Source organism: Phyllostomus hastatus, unplaced genomic scaffold, assembly GCF_019186645.2.
Source record: "Phyllostomus hastatus isolate PE091 unplaced genomic scaffold, TTU_PhHast_1.1 phas_contig_283, whole genome shotgun sequence".
Classification (NCBI taxonomy): domain Eukaryota; kingdom Metazoa; phylum Chordata; class Mammalia; order Chiroptera; family Phyllostomidae; genus Phyllostomus; species Phyllostomus hastatus.
This window is the reverse complement of record NW_025333833.1, coordinates 8568967-8582288: the sequence shown is the minus strand read 5'-3', so window position 1 is coordinate 8582288 and position 13322 is coordinate 8568967. Positions and strand designations below refer to the sequence as shown.

At 41.9% G+C, this 13322-nt stretch overlaps 1 non-coding gene across 1 annotated transcript; it reads left to right on the top strand.

Moving 5' to 3' along the window:
* Positions 1-11523: 11523 nt before the first annotated feature.
* On the top strand, positions 11524-11626 carry LOC123818580. The gene has a single exon (XR_006785650.1). It is a non-coding gene; the product is annotated as a U6 spliceosomal RNA (small nuclear RNA).
* The last annotated feature ends 1696 nt before the right edge of the window (positions 11627-13322 follow it).

Here is a 13322-nt window from a genome sequence, read left to right as displayed (position 1 = left end):
ATTTAAAAAATAGTGTTTTCTGCTGTGTTATAAACCTGACACTAATATAAAATACTATATGTCAACTACAATTGAAAATAAGTTAAAACTATTATTTTCTAAATTTAGTCTGATTGCAGAAGCTTACTCAAGAGTTCCAGGGTAAAAGTGCTTTAAAAAATCTAAATAATTTTAGAATAATGGAAAAAAGAAATGGGAAAAAATGGCATTAGGTCCAATCCCTCCTTTTGTTCAGTGTATTAAAAAATATATTGTAAGAGATCATGTCTATGGTAGTAGCGCAGTAATGAAGTTGGTGATCCCACTACCGGGGGAAAAAGCGTGTGCATGCGCACTGAGTCCATTCCCCCGGAGAGGTGCAATTCTATCTGCGGTTTCACATTACAGAAAGAAATATTCCCATTCCTTCTGTAAATTAGTAACCTAAGCATTTTAAAGTACTTAAAATGTTAGTACTGTTAGATCAATCAATACGTTGCATGTATTTTTTTACTGTATTTAACTGAGACTTCGCTCAGCAAGAGAGACTTTCTTAATTATGACTTAATCCTGTACATGCGGATTTGAAACTCACTGTTAGATACTGGCAATTATATTTATCTTGAAAGCCACGATATTTTTAACACAGTAGTTAGTATTTGAGAGTATTCTGCTTGAGAAAGTTTAAGTGAGTTTCAAATGGTGACTCCAGTCAAAAAACATGACTTCAAAAATAAAAACAGCCTATGTGAGTCACTTTTCAAAAGATCATGTTAAATTTACGGATACATACTGAACTATAAACATAACCCACCTACACGCTGGCACTAATGGGCTTTGGGGCTGAGTTATCTGCGAATACTTGCAAAGACTTGTTTTCAGTATTGTTCTGGCCTAACAACATTATTAATCTTGATACATAACCACCAGAGAGGCAGGGCTTCTGATAGATCAGAAACAAACTTTTTGACCATCTTCTAAACTTGGTGAATTGAGTATACAAGTTTATATCTGCTACCTCCTAAAACTCTCCTAAAACTACAATCAAGGACAAAAAGAATAAAAGAGGAGAGGGTAACAAATTAAAAAAATTGAAAGATGAAAAAAAGGATACATAGATTTAACTAAGCAGAAGAAAAGGAAATTAACTGCTGGTAGAGGGAAAAGGCAAAAACAAACAAACAAGCAAACAAAAAACAGCTGATTTTGCACAGCAGAACTCTGGAAAGTTTGGGAACTAGAGACACCAGGTACTGAGATGCCTAGCTCATTAACCATATAACATTTGTCATACGGTCAGGCAAACAGAGGTCAGATCTAAATTAGTATTCAAGACTTAGGACAAGAGACGGGGACAAAAAGTCAGGAAGAAGATGAAATCTTCAGGTAAAGAAATAGTTCGACTATTACGTTAGCATTTGTTTTCAACAGATGCCTTTCCGACACAGCCCGCCCGTCCTGCAGGGAGATTCAGAACACGCGGACGGGAAACCCATCTTCCTCGCTCAGGGTCATCAGACGGAGCCTTGGGAACGCAGCCAATGTGAACTGAGCTATGTACACACTTAGCGAGTGTAACGCGCTTAAAGTTTTGCTCAAACGAAAAAGGACTGTGTTATAATAAAAAAATATATAAAAAGAAGAGTCTAGAAAAGTAATTGTCCAGATGCAAAAGTGTAGTTAAAACAGAAATAGTCTCAGAGTGGAAAATGTCAATCTATCTGACTCAACCGGTCACTCTCCTTATCTATAAATGATCCCCAAAATGGATCTACCCAGTGGGAGTCGTGCGGTGGGGCGGGGTGGGGAGAGGAGAGTCAGGGGATGCACGCACGACCAGCCCCGAGGTCTAGCTCGGAGATTCACTAAACCTCGTTCCGGTCCATCTCCTGTCCATTCAGTGGGGCGCCCTCAGCTCTGGAGAGCCTGGTTACATCCCTCAGCCCGCAGAGCCCGGGAGGACTAGTTCCGGTACCTGTCGTACCTTGGAGGCCTTTCCGAAAGGAACGAGATCTCTCTCGTGTTAATTAGGTGCCTGGGCTCCTCTGTGCACTGAAGACTAACCCTTTTTTTTTTTTTAGATTTTTATTTATTTATTTATTTTTAGAGAGGGAAGGGAGGGAGACAGAGAGAGAGAGAGAAACATCAATGTGTGGTGGCTGGGGGTCATGGCCTGCAACCCAGGCATGTGCCCTGACTGGGAATCGAATGTGCGACAGTTTGGTTGGCAGCCCGCGCTCAATCCACTGAGCTACGCCAGCCAGGGCCTAACCCATTTTTAAAAATACAATTAATAGAATTTCTGGAAACCATTGTGTTGCCACCTGGTGATGCCCTTTCCGGGGTGCTTTCTGCCTTGGGTCTTGTCAGTATATGACGTCAGAGAGCAGACCTCCCGCTCCTTGAGGTTAAGAGCTCCTTCGATTCTGTGGTCCTTCGTTACCACTATCCCAGGAAAAAAACAAAGTTTCTTGTGCAGAGAAGGTTTTCATTAAATATGTAATGATTCAAGATGAACAATATCGATAACAGACGAGACACTTTCCAAAAACCTTGCATTAGCCTGTTTGTAGGGGGAAACCGGCAAGTCTTTCAAGATTCAGGTCATGGCTCACTTTCTCTTTTCTTTTCTTAATTCTTATTTACTTAATTTTTATTAGTCATACAACAGTAGATACCTTGATGAAAGGAGATGTGTTTATATTGTGCCTGTTTTCTTGAGATCTAGTATAAGCAGATGCTTTCTCTTCCCAGCTAGTTTCTAAGTTCCTGGAAAGTGGGGGCCATGCCTTCAATCTCACCACACCACTCACATAGTAGTCACTGCACACAGTATTTACTAACATTCACCAGGTGCTTCCTAAGTTCTCAGTATGCATTGAGTCATCTAACCCTCATGACAGCCCTGCGGGGTAGGTACTAAACACAAGCAGCTAGTTCAAGGTCACACGCTAGGAAGTGGCAGCAGTAGGACTTCATCTGAGGCAGTCTTGCCCCAGGTGCATGGTCTTAACCACTCTATTCAGTGCCTCCTAGACAGAAAATATTATGGCAGCTTTCTGAACACCTGGATTAATCTAAAAACACTTATTAAAGGCATGCCTTGCGGTAAACAATGGTTTGTAAAATTAGGCAGTAGAGACAAACAGGATCTTGGATTTGGAGGGGAGACCTGGGGCTCTCCCCATTTTCTTCCCCTCTTCTACCTCCTCAGAAAAGAAGGGTGGGTGGTCATGCGGCCTCTGCTAGAAATGGGGAACCCCGGAGACGGGGGCTCTCGTTCCCACTGTGTTACTGGTCGGAGAAGTCAGCCGCTGTGAGCTCCGGTGTCTTCTATTATGAAACGCTGGCTGTCTGTCTGCCCTGCCCAGCTGCCTCCCACCCCCGCCGCCCACCCCAGGAAACAGGCAGGCCCCAACGCACCAGTGGATCCTGTTCCAAAAGATCACTGAAGCCTGTTATTTGAACTCCGAAAATATTTCCTGTCGCAACAGGGTAGAGAATGGTTGGGACCTCAGGTTTGTCTACAGCACGCTCTTTCATTCATTCTGTAGTTGCATCATGACGCCAGTCCAACAGTCGGAGGAGGCAGAAAGAATTCCTTCCTTTCTCTGGATGCAAGTCAACACTAGACGGGGCTTTGAAATGTGTGCTATTTACTTTGGCACCCCTCTCGCTTTCTCTTCCCTCTCCTCCAGCTTCTAATACCCTTTGTTCCAGGGGCCCAAAGACTCCTACTGGAGGATCTCACCCAGGCCTACTTCCCTCTGCACAGTCCCTAACTTTCTTTAGCTTCTCTATTCCCACCCACAGCCCTGATCCGCAACTCCTCTGGTCCCTGAATTCCCTCCCACCTGTCCTCCCACCAAACTTCCACTCCCTCAGCAAAGCAGTTCTCAGCCAGATTAAGGAGAAGAAAATCTGATTGAAATGATGTATGAACACCTAAGCATAATAAGAGCTGACACTTATGTAACGCTTTCCTGTGGGCCTGACTCTCTCTTCCAAGCATGAATCAAGTCTTTAGGTCCTCACTGCTCCTGGGAGGGAGCTGCTATCACCATCTGCATTCCACAAACGAGGAAACTGAGGCACAGAGAGGTTATGGAACTTGCCCAAGGTCACTGTGCCACAGTTGGTGACGGAGCTGACCTTTGAACTCAGGCCGTCTGACATCGAAGCCTGCGCTCTCCCGCTGACCTTCCCAGGGCGTTTGTGTCCTTGGCATGGAATACTTCTGGACCCAAACAAACCTCCACCTTTGGGCAGCATGACAGACAGGCGAAACTACTCAGGCAGTGCTGGGGAATAAGCACCACGGGCAGTCGCCAAGCCAGGGTGGCAAATGCCCGAGGGGGCGATGACTATGAATAAAATGGTGGACTCACAGTGTGGGCTTGGATTGCATTCTTTCCTCAGAAGCACAACCTGCAAGAACGATTTTCCCACCTACAGAGGAAAAGGCTCGCTCCCGTTTTTCGTGGGTTTCCTGTTCTACCTTTCTCTTTCTAGAGCTAAGGGAGCCAGAGAGACAAGACATGGCTGACATATCTTAGAGGGACAGCCCTTCTCAGCCCCAAGTCACTTAGTCCACGGGCAAGCACGCTGCGTGACTCCAGAGCCCAGACTCCCAACTGCTTTGTTACACTGCCTGGGCCCAAGTGACACCTGGATCACGCTTTTCAATGTACTTCATTGTAATGTATTCACTTTCACGGCTGCATCTAGGAATACATCAGGTGTCCGCACTCATCAGGCTCCTTCAGCTGCAAGTGCCACCAACCCAACTCACATGATCTTTAGAACACACCCACACGGCAAAGGAAACCATCAACAACAAGAAAAGACAACCCACCGAATGGAAGAATGCATTTGCCAATGATATGCGTGATAAGGGATTAATATCCCAAATTCATAAACAACGTATAAAACTCAATACCAAAAAAAAACAAACAATCCAATTTAAAAATGGACAAAGGACCTGCACAGACACTTCTCCCAAGAGGGCACAAGGGTGGCTAGTAGATGCATGAAAAGATGCTCAGCATCACTGATCATCAGAGAGATGCACATTAAAGCCACAGTGAGATACCACCTCACACCTGTCAGAAGGGCTGTTATCAAAAGGATGATGGATAACAAGTGTTGGCGAGGGTGTGGAGAAAAGGGGGCCCTCATGCCCTGTTGGGGGGAATGCAGACTGGGACAGCCACTGTGGAGAGCAGTTTGGAGCAATTTTAAAACATTAACAATAGAACTGCTTTATGACCCAGCGATTCCACTTCTGAGAATACATCCTAAGAATCCAAAAACACCAATTCGAAAGAAAATATGCAACCCAATGTTCATTGCAGCAGTATTCACAATAGCCAAGATTTGGAAGCAGCCCAAGTGCCCATCAGTAGATGAGTGGATACACAAGCTGTGGTACACTTACACATTGGAATACTACTCTTATAAAAAAGAGGGGAATCTTACCCTGCACAACGGCATGCATAGACCTGGAGAGCATTATGCTCAGTGAAATAAGCCAATCAGAGAAAGACAAGCACCAAATGATTTCACTCTCATATGGAATCAAATGGACAAAATAAACTAACAAACAATATAGAAACAGACTCACAGAGAACAGACTGACAGCTGTCAGGGTTGCAGAGCTAGGTGAAAAGGTGAAGGGATTAAGCCAGAACAACAACAATAACAACAACAAAAGCTCTTGGACACAGACAACAGAATGGTGATTACCAGAGGGAAAGGGGGTCCGGGGAGGTAGAAGGGGGGGGGGTGAAGGGAAGGAGACTTGAATTGGGGCGGTGAACACACAGTACAGTATACAGATGATGTGTTATACAATCATACACTGGAAACCTATATAATTTTATTAGCCAATGTTGCCCCAATACATTCAATAAAAAGAAAGAACACCCACATGTGTGGAGGTGTGAGGACCCAATTTAATGCCTGAACTAAATCTAGGGGACCAAGCGATGCAGTCAGGTCCCCTGCTTCCATCTCCCAGGTCCCCTTCTGTTGGAGTGTAGACCTCATCTACTTCTGCAGATGAGAAGCAGAGGTCCAGATGCACCGCCTTCCAGCCCTGTAGTCTAGAAATGTGACAGGTTTCCACTCTATCGCTGGCTGAAAAGTCCCAGGGAAGGACTCTGATTGGCTCAGCTTGGGTCGTGCATCCACCCTTGACCAACCACTTGACCTGGGGGCTGGACTGCTTTGATCAGCAGGCCTACCCTATTGGCCTGTCACCATGATAGGCGGAGAGCAGCTAGCAGAGTTACTGTGATTGACAGCCCCACCAAGATCTCTAGGAAAGTACAAAGGGACAGTTCTCCAAATACAGGGTGGCTCTGGGCCATGAAAACCATACCCGCCCACTGTAATGTTATCTCTAGCTTGGAAATTAGGGAAATCAAAAAGACAAAAAATAGTTTCCATTGGATGATCGAAAACACAGAGCTAGTTTCAGTGTATTTTGACTTAATGCATGTCTTTAAGATTATGATAAATGTCTAGATAGAAAGTGGAAATTTCAGACAATCCTATAAATGTGTCTAAATATTTATTTTGGTGTTTTATGAAAAATATGGATAACTGAGTGGCCCCCTTTATTTTTTTATCTGGATGCTTTAATGCTATATAAACCCAGTTTAATGCCACTTAGAAGCTAGAGCGTGTAACCTGATCATGATTACATGATAAAAAAGCATTCGATTTAAGTAATTTAGTGTCTTGCCGTAACATGTTTACCTCAACAAATTAGAGCTAAAGCGCAGAACTAATTCAATATACAATGGAGAAATTATGTTACCACTACATTTCCATGATAGAGTTGAAGAGAGAACTAAAACCACGATACGCTCCCCTTAAACTTGAGAAGCTCATTTAAGTCTTTACATATATTTACTCTCCTTTTCCACTACATTCACTCGGTGATTCATGAATGAAATGCGAGGGCGTCGAGGGAATTTTCTCTCCGAAGTTAATGCCTTGCCTGTTTCCCTCCCAGTGCAGTATGTTAATGCCCACATTCCCAGCTGTAACGTGGTGTGTGGAAGTAAAATAAGCATTTCATTTTGCGTTGTCAAGGCAGAATTATGTCCTCCCTCGCGGAATTAAACACCCGTGTTGATGTCGCCCGACGAGGCAGGCCCTGCACGGAACACTGTTCGCGTGTGAGGCGTCGCACCCACGACCTCCCCCCGAGAAAGAGACCACCTTACAGGAGCGGACCCCGGGGCACTCGTTTCATCCCCAAAACGACCGTCTGAAGTGAACACTCTTTTGTTCCTCTACTTCTGATGAGCAGACCGAGATATAAGGAGGTCTGGAGAATTATCTAAGTTCCCAGAGCTAATTTGGGGTAAAACGGGGATTTGAACCCAGGAAATCTAATTCCTTTTATTTTTTTAAGATATTATTTATTTTTAGAGATGGGAAGGGAGGGAGGGAGGGAGAGAGACATCAACGTGTAGTTGTCTCTTGAACACTGGGCACCTGACCCACCACCCAGGCGTGTGCCCTAGGCTGGGGACCGACCCTTTGCTTTGCAGGCTGGCACTCAATCCACGGAGCCGCACCAGCCAGGGCTGATTCTCGAGTTATGCTCTTATCACCAGTGACTCTGTATCTCCTCTAACACTCAAGGGTTAGTACATTAAGTGTAAACCTGTAACTGATGATGGTTAACACTAACCATAAATTATATATTAAACCTTGTACATATTTTACAAAGTTTTTGCCAAAAATTCCTCCCTGTAGATCCAAAGTTGCCATGACATTTTGCCCATGTTTCTCTCTCTTTTTTTTTTTTTTGGATAAGAAAGTAGAAATAACTAATAGTAACTCTAACTTCAAAATATTGCAATCATGTAAGCGTTCCATGTTCTCATGAAAAAACTCTTTGTCCTGCCTCGTGCCCGTTTTCTGTCTGACGCTGCCGGTAAAGAACAGAGGAGGAGCTGCCCACGAGGTCATCTACCCGCAGACGAAACGGCGGGGTTATGAATGGACCTCTTCACAGCCAATTATTTTTGCCCCAAGAAGAAGGTCCTCACTTCCTCGTCCTTGGAAGCAGATACTTGTCGGTGGCAAAATTTGCTATGTCTGCACAAATGCATTTCCAAAACGTAAATGCGGGACATCCACGTCTGTCTGCACACAGACTGGGGGCGGGAGAGGTAAAGATAGATGACCTCACACACAGATGCTAGACCCATGGTGAGGATGACACTGGAGAATGTGTCACTGATTGCACCACCTGGAGTGACGACTGAGTTCAGGGACACCCCCGTCACGGTTCAGCAAAGCCCCCTGGGTCTTCCTGCCTTTTCGTGCCCTACACACACATGTCTGTTAAGAGAGAAGCTGGAAGTCAGAACAGTGTTGACCTTATGTTGGGATGGCCTAAATTCAGAACATCTGCTGCAGCGTAGGGACGTGGTTCTTATCCTTTTAAAGGAAACTGTGATGTTTTAAAATACAAACATTGTAAGACATGGCTGATAAAACTGATGAAGAAAAATATGTAATGTATTTTAAAGTTGATATGCTTTCTTCCATAAGCATACAAATGTATTTCAAGTAGTATATAATCACACCCAAATATCTAGCAAATGCAATATATTCAAAGCATAGCTTAAAATATACCTCAGTTTTAGCTAATCCTCACCTTAATTTCTAAAATATTGAGCATATTCTCTTTTTTATTAGCAAGACAAACGTATTTAACCTTATGATGAAAATTATACATGTCAATTGAAATATGTGCAAAGAAACACGTATTTTTCAAAGTTTTTGTATAATGTTCACAGACACAAAGTTTTAAGATCACCACTCTACAAAATCAAATCCTTGCTCCATAGCAATGACTTTCAAAACCTTGTGTAATCTGACCCCCAACTATCTTTCCAATTTCGGTCTGTGGTAATATCTCGGTGTGAGTTTTTAAGAATCCTAAGCCAGATGAATAAAATTTAAAAATCATACTTACACATATAGTGCTACTGCAGAACAGAACAGTGAAACAGATCTTAGAAGATGGAGAGAAAAAAAAAAACCATTATCTTCAAAGGAATGACTTACCAGTCAAAGCAGATGCCAGAAAATTGTAAAATATTATCTTTAATGGGTTGAGAGAAAATAAGCAAACTAAAACTGTAGAGCCAGCAAAAAAGTATCTTTGAAGAATTGGGAGAGTTTGCCAATTAACTGAAGGAAATTCTAAAACAAATAATAATAAAGAAAGAACATACTTTGAAAAACAAAAAAAAGAATATACTTCAAGTAGATGTAACATAATCCACAATGGAAACTCTGAGATGCAAGAAGAGATGAGGAGAAATAAGTGGTAAGTATGTGAGTAAACATAAACAAATCTAACCTATATAAAATAACAATACCTCAGCAGATAAAAATCAATACAGAATAAAGACACATGTACAATAACAGCATTTAAGTCAAAAAGTGATGACATCTAGAATGTTCAGAGAGTCTTGTTTTGAGAGAAAAGTGAAGGTATCGATAAATGTTAGGCTCCCACAAGTTAAATATTCAGGCCAAACTTTCTTGCACAGCTGTGAGAAAAGCGGGAATACAGTGTATGATTTCCAAACTCTCATGGGGAAAGGCAAATGGAATGAAGAAAGGTATTCAATCTGTCCAAAAGAAGGCAAGAAAAGACAGAAAACCAGAACAGAAAAAGATAAAACAAAGCAGGACGCGGTACGTCTTTGGTGCTTACGTGTGTGAACTGCAAACCACCCTTATTTCCAGCACCTGCTTTTGTTGTGGATCTGCTTTTGAACCAGTTGGACAGCAATGACACAGTATATTGTTGTTTCTGACAGGAGGGATAAACGTAACAGAAGAAGTGCATGACATACCAAAAAATTGTTTTTAAGTTTATTGAAATGGAAATAGAGGCCATATCGTGTTGGAGGTCTCAATTTCATAGGCAGACAAGTTCTCCCCAAATTGTCCTATAAATTCAAGGCAATTTTTAATCAAAGTTACAACAGAGGTTTTGTTTTCCATTTTGGGGATTTGATGAGCTAGTTTAAAACACATGTGTGAAGCAGGATGCCAAGAATAGCTTGGGGAGGGCAAGGTCGAAGGTGGGCCGCAGATTAATCATCTCACATTTCTGAAACAGGAAGTCCAACCTCCTGGCATCTCTGGGCCACACTGGGAGAAGAAGAGTTGACTTGGGCCACACATTGAATACATTGCAACATGTAATCACCAAAAAAAGTCTCATAGTGTTTTAGGTAAACTTATGATTTTGTGTTGGGCCGCATTCACAGCCATCCTGGGCTGCATGCGGCCTGTGGGGGGCGGGGTGGACACCCCTGAAAGATATGGAGACTGAACATAAGCTGTGGTAACTAAGAGTGTGGTGTTAGTTCAGGAATAGCCGAATGACCAACAAAACAGAATCAAGAACTTATAACAGACCCCAGCGATGTGAAAACTTGAATTAGGTCTGTACTGTCAGCACAGGTCGTAGGAAAAGGATCAGCAAGGGGTGCTGGGACAATGGGTTATCCATAGAGAAACAATGAATTTGGATGTCTATCATAGATCATACCCCCTAAATCAATTTTCAAGTGGATTAAATGCATAAGGGTATAAGGCCAAACTATAAAACTTTTACAAAACAACACAGAAGAATATTTTTAGGACCCAAGGGCAAGGAATGATTTCTTGAACAAGATAAAAAAAAAATCCCCAAAGAAAAAGATGAATATATTTAACAGTCTTAAAATACAACCTGGTCATGAAAGACAAACCACAAACTTGGAGAAGATATATGTAAACTATAACTGGCAAACAATTTATAATTAGATATAAAATAATTCCTTCAAAGCAAATAAGAAACACACAGCTCAACAGAAAAATCAGGAAAACATATGGAAGGACGCTCAAACTCATTAGTAATCAGGAAGATGCAAATTAAGATCATAAGCTGACAAGTACCTGGAGCAATAGGAAGGAACTCTCAAATGCAACTGATAGGCATGTGAATTGGTACAATAATGTTTGAAGACTATCGGGATTATCTAGTCAAACTGAAGAGGCACAAAGCCCATAACCCAGCAATTCCATGCTAGTTAGCACCTCAGAGAGACACACGTGCTCCAGGGACACAGAATGACCAGCGTAACATGACTTTCAAAAGCCAAAACCAGGAAGTAGCCTCCACATTTACCAATAATAGTAAATGGATAAATAAATAGCGACGTCTATCAAATAATGAAATAGCGTATGGTGGTAAAAATCAATGAGTCGCCAAAATATGAATGAATCTTAGAAACATAACGTTTAGCAAGGGAGCAGGTCACACCTAGTGACTCCATTTGTGTAAAGATCAGACATCTGCAAAACTAACCAATGTAGTGTTTAGGGAGAAAAGTATAAAGGAAAACAAAGAATGCTGTTTGCATCATTCAGGACACTGCTTATCTCCGAGGGGGAGGGCAGGGCACTGTGTGGGGAGGAAGGCACAGGGTGACTGTTCCAGCGAGGTCGGTGTGCTCACTTTGGCAGCACCAGACTAACACCAGAACAATACAGAGAAGATGACCACGGCCGCTGCATGAGTGACACGCAAATTCATGAGGCATTCTGTATTTTAAATAAATAAATAGTAAATTTAAAAAAAAACTTCAAGTTTGAATACTTGATATGTATCTGTGTGTCTATAACGTGTACTTGATATGCATCCATATATGTATATATTTACACACAACACATGCATGTATATACATCTATAACGTATATTATATATTAACATATTATTCTTTTCAATGTACTCAATAGTTAGGAAAGACTTTGTCAAGTTCTCAGAAATACCACATTTAATCGGGATGATCTCAGGAGGTCAATTTTTAAAGCTGACAGATACTGCACACACAAAATCTTGATTAAAAAATGACATCTGTCTAAATTAACTGCCTAAAACACTTCTATAATTCTATTTTTCCTGTGTTTTAAAATTTGGATAATCTCTATAGAAACAATGTTGCCTTATCACTTTATATAGAGAGAACAGGAAGATAATTCATTCTTCTGGCTTGACCAACAAATTTTTCTTTAATATTGCTAACGGGGGTGCACCAAGTATTCAAATTCCTATACAGATGTATTCGTAGTTTATAACTACTACCATACCCATACAGGTTCTGATGTGTTCCATTTGGGCCTACTTCCATCAAAAAAGGGAAAAAATGTGCGACATGTTTATCACTGAATGCACTGCATAATTCATTATATTCCAGATGGGAAAAACTTTCATTAGGCATGAAAGAGAACTGAATTTTCTAGTTAGAATTTCATATGTGTGAAAACGAAGACATTTCCATGAATGTGCTTCTGACTGAATATTTCAGTCCTTCGTTCTCTTTCAACCGCCATGTACTTTTAAAAAACATATTTTATTGATTATGCTATTACATAATCATATGCCATATTACATATTACATATGCCATTACCCTCCCTTCATTCTCCTCCACCCTGCATGCCCTCTCCCACCCACATTCCCCCCTTTAGTTCATGGCCATGTGTCATAAGTTCTTTAGCTCCTACATTTCCCATACTAATCTTACCACCCCCCTATCTATTTTCTACCTACCATCTATGCTACTTATTCTCTGTACCTTTTACCCTTCTCTCCTCCTCTGATTGTCCTGTCGCTAACCCTCCATGGGATCTCCATTTCTGTGGTTCTGTTCCTGTTCTAGTTGTTTGCTTTTGTTTTTGTTTTAGGTGTGGTTGTTAATAATTGTGAGTTTGCTGTCATTTTACTGTACATGTTTTTTATCTTCTTTTTCTTAGATAAGTCCCTTTCACATTTCATATAATAAGGGCTTGGTGGTAGTGAACTCCTTTAACTTGACCTTATCTGAGAAGCACTTATCTGCCCTTCCATTCTAAATGAAAGCTTTGCTGGATAGAGCAATCTGGGATGTAGGTCCTTGCCTTTCATGACTTGAAATACTACTTTCCAGCTCCCTCCCGCCTGCAAGCTCTCTTTGCCACATACTTTTGATGCAATAGGTCTCTTCTGTCTCATCGCTGGGCGAGCAGGCTCAGTGGGCTGCGGGAGCACTCCCAAAGCTGCTCTGATGTCGGAAAGCCAGCAACGACTTCACTATTCACAGAAGTGATGGCGAGCTACTAATCCCACACAAGATGTATCCCTAAGTCAGCTTCCCCTTTGCCAGATTCCCAAACTGCCTGTGGCAACTCCACTGCCACCCAGCTCAAGAGGGAGTGTGGCTGAGGTGACACAGAGAGATGAAGTCTTAACTGATTCCATTTTCAACACCTA